The sequence below is a fragment of the Mus caroli genome, unplaced genomic scaffold (genome assembly GCF_978045245.1).
Source record: "Mus caroli unplaced genomic scaffold, Mus_caroli_1 scaffold_6, whole genome shotgun sequence".
Taxonomy (NCBI): domain Eukaryota; kingdom Metazoa; phylum Chordata; class Mammalia; order Rodentia; family Muridae; genus Mus; species Mus caroli.
The window spans coordinates 11927844-11934892 of NW_028227261.1; positions in this window are offsets into that span (position 1 = coordinate 11927844).

Sequence of the window (7049 nt, forward strand, 5' to 3'; positions counted from 1 at the left end):
AGAGCAGCTGAGTGTACCCTTGAGATCAAGTTAGCACCTGGGAAGCTACCACAAGTTGAACTGAAGACCCAGCATCCAAGATATCCCAGAATGAAGCCTTCAGCTGCTGCCAAGAGCACTGGCCCCTGGGACCCATCAGTGGGCACACACCATCAGACTGATGTCTACTGGGGGAGAAGCCACAGGCTTGTTCCAAGCTTCCTTGCCCACACTCCTGTGCCCTGCCTTCTCTCCTTGGGTCTCGAGCTATGACTTTACTGTCATGCTACTAGCCTGTAGACATGGCTCCCTGTTACAGAACCAGCACCTATTGCTTCTACTCTTGAGACAGAGGGGAGTTAAAGAATGAATGCTCATCATCACTGGCACAAGGATAGCCTGTACCCATCACACAGGGAGGGCAAAATGAGACCCTTCTGGCACAGCCTCCCTGTTCTATGGACCTCCTCAGCAGCTGCAGTGACTCCACCTGACAAGAGCTGCTCAAGACTATGCTTTGCCCAAGGACTTCCTGTCACACGGAGATGGGAGAACTGTAGTACTGGAGGTTCTTAACACTTTGTGCCATTATCTTTTCCATCCTGGAAACGAAGAAGCATTGTCCCAAAGCCTCCAGGATCAGGTTCAATGACACCTAGCTCTCAAAGGAAGCTCTAGCATGTGGGAGCCTATCTTTGAAGGTACCCTGCTGCTCGCACTGCTTAGCCCACACCCACTGTGAGGAGGCCGTGCTGGTGAACATACCTGAAGATCTGCTTTTAATGTTTTGTTTTGTCTTGTTTTCCTTTTGAGGTACTGAAACTTGAACCCCTGGCTTTGTGCATGCCAGGCAAATGTTGCAGGGCTGATCCACCCCAGCCCAGTATTTCATACTAAGCACTAAAGCTGCTGTCACTCACAGCCTGGCTCACCCACTGGCACCTGCATACTCTTGTAACAAGCAGCCAACTGGATGACACATCTGCTCTGTGGCAGCCTGGGGACTCTGGACTTACCCTTGGGCCAGGCAGGGAGAATTCTGTTTACTCACTAGCTGTTTGCTCTCTGGAGGAAGTTGGGACGCTGTCAAGAATCACGAGGGGAGTTTCTGAAACCGCCTGAATATTTGGGGAAAAGCTGGAGCAGCTGAGTACCACCAGAGGTGTTTATACCACAGTCTGGATCCAGGCCAGAAGGGATGTGTGGAGGATGAAGAGTCGCCCATTTGTCTTGTGCAAGAATACGGTGGATATGTGGGCATACACAGTGGCCCCAAAGCCATGTCATGATGACCACATGGATACCACACTTTTGGAAGATATTACCCAACTTTTTCTTTTTCTAAGATGAGATCTTGTTCTGTATCCTAGGTTAGATTCAAACATGATATGTAGCTCATGCTGACCCTAAACCTGTAACCCTCCTATCTTAACTTCCTGAGGGATGACAGGCTTGAGCCACTATGCCAGGCTGCCACACATTTCAGCAAAGTGACATATTCCCTTGCAGAGTGGCTCTTCACACAATTTTTGACCCTCTAAGAATCCCTAAGGGCCTGTAAAAAAAATGGATTTGTGAGGCTGAAGGCTTATCACAGAGTTGAGTAGTGAGAAGTCCTGAATACGAGGGTGGCAGGGGTCTGGTCTGCTGCCCCCCCCCCCCACAATTCCCCCAGGCAGAGCTTTTCTCTGTGTGCATGACACTCACAGCCAAGGGCTATCTATGTGTCCTTCAAATCTCTCCCTGTCCACCTGGGCAGTCTCTTGTTCCCTGTTTATGTCCTGTCCTCCAAGGATGTTGGGAATAAAGGGTCTCTGCTCACAAGGCTGCCTTTGGTATTTGTAGAATGAATCCTGGGCTTCTCCAAGGCTTTCTTCCCACAAGCAGGTTTGGACCATGCAACTTCGGAAAAGAGGAAACTCCATGTAGCTGGTGGAGCCGTGGGTCTGTGGAACCCAGGTCTTGTATAGCTGAGCAAGTTCCATCACCCTGCACACGGAACAGGGCAGAGCTCCAGCTTTATGCAGCCAGACCAGAGTTTCCCCCTTTCTGGCATCTGTCCTCTTCATTCCTAAGACTGTAGCCCACACCTGCACCTCACCTTCAGCCTGACACAAAGCCTGCTGCTTGTTGACCATGTAGTCGGAGCAGAAGCCAAAGCTCCCCGATGGGGAACTTCCTAGCTCTAGCTGTTCTGATGTTCAGAACATTGAAGAATCAGGCCCCTGTTCTCAAGGGGGCAATCCCTGTGCGGTGAGCGACCCTGCCCCCATCACTTCCTGAGCAGTTATCTGCAGTTGGTGTCTAGTTCTTTGATGCTGTTGCTTTCCAAAGCAGTTGGTTAGAATCTCCGGGACCTGACACCAGTCTCTTCGATGGGACAAAAGGGCTGTCCCCCAAGTTGCCCCCTCTCCCTCTTGACTTCCTTCCCAACAGTGAGTCTGCAAGGACTGTGTCCTGGCCATCTTTACTTGGGCAGTGTTGCACTGAGCTGAGTATACATGAGAATGTACTGGGATAAGGGAAGTGCCCAGGTGCAGTTCTCTATGTGTCTCCTCTTGCACCTGGGGAACTGGTACTCAGAGTCAGGTTCAAACCCCAGTTCTCCCGGAGACCAACTAGGGAGTTTGCTTGAGAAAGTGGAGACCACCACCATCTGTTGCTATGGCACAATGTTTGAGACTGGGAAATGTATTAAGAAAGGTTATTCGGGCTCATGGTTCTGGCAGATAGGAAACCCACAAATGAACAGCCTTGTCTAAGGAGGCACATTGACTCACTGTACTGGGGAAAAACAGGGCAAGTAGGTTAAACATGAGGGCGAACTGTTCTCACAGTAGCTTTTAGTCTTCAGACAGTGTGGATTCACTCTTCAGGGGCCCATGGAGTTTTGTGGACTATGAGCACCCTTAGTGACCAAACCTTCCTGTGGTCTTCACCTTCCACTAGTGCTCCAATGTCAGTCAGATCTCAGCATGACCTTCAGTGAGCTTCACCATACTCACCTTAAGGCTCTATTTTCTCATCTGTGAAATGGGTATCGGTCTTGACCTGAGAAGGCTGTGGGCTTCCCAGAGATGCCACTCATGATTAGTAACTTTAGTTTTTATTCCATCCAAGTAGTCACTTGGTCCAGAGTAACCCTTTCCTCTAGCGTATAAGAGGGTCCCCTCACAGAGGCCACAGGATAGTACACATAGGTTTCAGGAAAAAAAATATACTTAGTGATGGTTGGTTCTAAAGCTAGGCCTCCAAAACCTACTTTTAGTCTAGCCTGATACTTTGCCTCTCTTGGAACCCCCACAATGTGCAGGTTACTTCTTGCTGACTGAGGAACCCTGGGGACTCTTCAGATCAGTCAGAGGTCTATCTGTGTGTTAGACATCTAAAACCCTAGCTATTTATTTGAGGTCCCTCCTGGTTCTAGTGCCTTCCAGAACACACTACATTCTGTCCAAGATCTTCTTCTTCATAGTGGCCCTTTTCTAAAAACACATACTCTGAGGCAAGCCCAGCTAGCAAACAATTTCTGGCACACAGCTTTCCTCCCAGGGATCCTTTGTCCAGCAGGTGTGACATTGGCTGTCACACACACACCAGTCTGTGATGTGGTGGTGAATATGTTAGTAAAGCAGAGACAGGGGGATCTCTGTGAGTTCTAGTCCAGCTCCTGGGTAGTCAGGGCTACATATAGAGACCCTATTTCAAGCCCAGTTTGTGAATTACCCCATTTGGGTTCCAGGACAGAGGCAAGACAGTGTCTGCAATGACAAGGTTGGGGACAGCTTCCCACCAGCACCATAGCTCCACCTGAGAGAAATAAGCCAGCTAAGCTCAGAAAGCAAGAATAGCCAGTGCAAAGGCCCTGAGGTGAAAAAGCTCCTGGACTTGAGATTCAGGAAGAATATAGCCATACAGGAAGCCCAGTGTGTGGGCAGAAAGGAGGTGGGTGGGGAGAACTTTGGCCAGGGATGCCTGCTGAGCCATTACAGAGCACTTAGGGTGTATCAAAGGAACACTGTTCCATGCTCAGTTTTATGGTCTTGTAAGTACAAAAAACGTTTCAGATGGAGTGACAAAAGCCAAACCACAGGGGCATCAAAAGTCCCAAGAGCAGACTTCAGGGGAAACTTAAGAAGGCTGGAACAGGAAGCAGCTGAGCAGGCAGCCAACAACATTCCCAGGTACTGCTGGGGAGCTACAGGATGAGGGATCAGGGAGGACAAGGTTTCTCTTTCTTCTGGAATCTTCCAAGCCTGGATGGAGAAGCCTGGAGAAGGCTTGGAGAACCCTGGGCATTGGTTATCCTGTCATCTGAGCACCACAGGATTTATCAGTAGCCCTGACAAAGCATGGGGACACTTGGTCATGGGAAATAGTGGAGGTTATGGCTACGGGCGAGACGGGCCTCCAGGGTTCAGTTTCAGCTCAGCCAGTTCCCAGCCACACAATTTCACACTCTTGCCACTTGTTTCCGGACTGACAGCATGGACTGAATTCTCACCTGGCACGAGGCTGGGATGTTGTGGGGATAAAGTGTCTAGCCCAGCTAGTAGTTTTCATGGTCACTATTAGCTGCCTTTTCAGACCGTTTGACTTCACCAAGCCCTTCTTTAGTCTGTGTCTGCACCTAGGATCAGTCCTAGGTCCTAGGTGCCAGTCCTCAATGCTTCTCTGGGCTCTGAGTGGAGGCTCACTGTCCCACACTTGCATGTTTAAAGAGTTGGAGTTCCCTCGCTGGATTCAGGTGGCCTGGCTATCTCTGTGGTGAGAAGTAAGATTGATGCTGTGAATGCTATAAGCCACTTTCAGGCAAATTTCAGCTGGGAGTTGCCACCTCTGTGTGATGTGACCAGGCTCCATCACACATCCCCTGCCTTGATGGACTGGACCTTGAGGAACCAGGAGCCAAATTTCACCTTTCCTTCCTTATATTGTTTCAGTTAGATTGTGATCACAGTGATGTGGGAATTAAGGAGAAGGGTGTGAGTGGAGGCTTCATGTGTGTTGCACATGAAGATGTAAGGTGCACACTTCTCTGTCTTTTTTTTTTTATCTTACCCCCTTGAGACAGTGACTTTCACTGAATCTGGAACTAGGCTGGCAACTAGCAAGCCCCAGTGATCCTCCTGTCTCCACCCTTTGTAGATTTGGGTTGTAGGTGTATGTAGCCACATCCTGCTTTTTGCATGGGTGCTGGAGATTTGAACCCAGCCCAGTCTTTATGCTTGTTTATTAAGTATTCTGTCTTAGTTAAGGTTTCTATTGTTGCTATGACACACCATGACCAAAAAGCAAATTGGGAGGAAAGGGTTTATTTGTCATACACCTCCATATTATAATCCACCACCGAAGGAAGCTAAGGCAGGAGCTCAAACAGGGCAGGAACTTGGAGGCAGGAGCTGATGCAGAGTCCATGGATGAGTGCTGCTTACTGGCTTGCTCCTTGTGACTTGCTCAGCCTGTTTCCTTCTAGAACCCAGGACCACCAGCCCAGAGATGGCACCACCTACAAAGGGCTGGGCCCTCCCCCATTAACTACTAATTAAGAAAATGCCCTACTTGCTTGATTACAGCCTGACCTTCTGGAGGCATTTTCTAATTGAGGTTCCCTCCTCTCTGATGACTTTAGCTTGTATCAAGTTGAACTGAGACTAACTGTCTACCACATATTCTTACTTACTTAGCCATCACCCCATGTTTTGTGCATACTTGACAGGGATTTTACCAAAAGAGCTGCACTTCCAGACCCTTCTGTGATATTCTGTCCCCTTGGATTATAGGGATGCCTTGGATCTTATAGATCCAGAGAGCTGGGTCAGAGACTAAGGGTGCTTGCTTCCAAGCCTAGTAACTTGAATTCAATACCTAGGACCCACATAGTAGAGGAGAACCAATTCCTCACACACACACACACACACACACACACACAATTCAAAATAAATAAATGTAAACACATATATTTATAATTCTTACCAGCTACTTGTCTTTCTTTTTTAGATAAGGTAGTGTAGTATTACCCAGTTTAGTCTTGAATTCCTAGACTCAAGTGCCAGTGTTGGGATCACAAGTCCTGTGGTCTTCAAATATGACATGCATCGTGTTTGCCCTATCACTAGCAAGTAGATTCAGAGCCTAGACCCCAGGGGTACAGGAAGACTTTTGAGAACACCCTGTGTATCAGGCCTATTCATGTAACACTTTCCCTTGACCACTTTGAGGCTTTTGTATCTATGTATGGTGTATGTGTGTGTGTGTGTGTGTGTGTCCACATATGAGCTCTTGAATTTCTGAGGCTGAAGAATCATACTCTGTTGTTTTTCTCCTTTATTCTTTGAGGCAAGTTCTCTCAGTCAAGCTCAGATCTCACTGATGTGGCTAATCTTGCTACCTGGCTTCCTCTAGGGATTCCCTGCCTCTGTATTCCAAGGCTGAAATTACAGGTGGGTTTTTACTTTCTCCACGCTTTGCCCAGCATTTATTCTGGTTTCTGGAGATCTGTACTGCAGTCCCCTCACTGTATGGCAAGTACTCTAACCACCTAGCCAGATCTCCAGCTCTGGATTCAAGTCTTTCTGTCTCAAGCATGTGCTCTGTAGTCCTCAGGAATGTCTTGAGCACACGAGGGCCAATGCACACACAAATGGGCAGGGATGAGCTTCATACTCCCTTGTCTGACTCAAGAACATTGGTGGCTCCATTTAGTTTCTTTTCAGAGGGGGAAACTGAGGTTCTCAGAGCTCATGCCTGGCCACCTGAGCAGGGGACAAGATCTGGCATCTTCTAGAGTTGGATGGACCCTCTCTCCTGCAACCCATGGCTGGTCAAACTGCAAGGAGCCTGGTCAGGAAGTCAGAGTTGCAGACAAATTACTCAAGAGCGGGATGTCACAGGTCGTGGTTTTTTTTATTTGCTAGCTTTGGAAATGCCAGGAGCTTCAACACACATCAGGGAAGGCCCCACCCTGGACAGAGACCCTCAGCAAATTCTGGACATTCACAAGATGAACCAGCGCCCTGTGGACCAAGGTCAGTCATCAGATTTCCCTGAATGTCACTTGACCTTTCTGG